Here is a 730-nt window from a genome sequence, read left to right on the forward strand (position 1 = left end):
TACACAGCAATACACACACACACACACATACACACACACCAGCGCGGCGCGGGGCTGCAACAGCTAGCCATCCAGACAGCTAGCTAGCTGGCTAGCTAGCTGTCTACGCTTGTCGCTAGCTAGCCGTCTACATACTTGTCCAGCTAGCTGGCTAGCTAGATGCCTAACAGCCGGCGTAGCTAGCTGCGTAGATAGCTGTATGACTAGCTACCTGTATGGCTAGCTAGCTGCGTGGCTAGCTAGCTGTGTGGCTAGCTAGCTGTGTGGCTAGCTAGCTGTATATCTAGCTAGCTGTATGGCTAGCTAGCTGTGTGGCTAGCTAGCTGCCGCAAAGCTGGCGGCAGCGCTAGGCTCCGCGCTGCGCGGGCCCTTCCCCATTGTCTCTATGCAACAACGCGAGTAGCTAGCTAGCTAGCCAGCTAGGAGTGGCTAGCTAGCTAGCCAGCCAGGAGTGGCTAGCTAGCTGGCTGGGCTGGATAGTCGGCTAGCTAGCGGAATAGCTGGGCGAGAGAGTTTTGGCTATCTAGCTGGGCTGTATAGCTAGCTAGCTAGCTAGCTAGCTAGGTATCTATCTAGCTAGCCAGCTAGTCAGGTATCTAGCTAGCTAGCTAGCTAGGTATCTATCTAGCTAGCTAGCTAGGTATTTACCTAGCTAGCCACCTGGCTCCTTCGCTAGCCAGCTAGCCAATTGGCTAGCTCGCTAGCGCATCTGACCGACAGTCAGCTGAGC

Source organism: Eimeria mitis, genomic scaffold (assembly GCF_000499745.2).
Source record: "Eimeria mitis Houghton genomic scaffold, Emh_scaff1817, whole genome shotgun sequence".
Lineage (NCBI taxonomy): Eukaryota > Apicomplexa > Conoidasida > Eucoccidiorida > Eimeriidae > Eimeria > Eimeria mitis.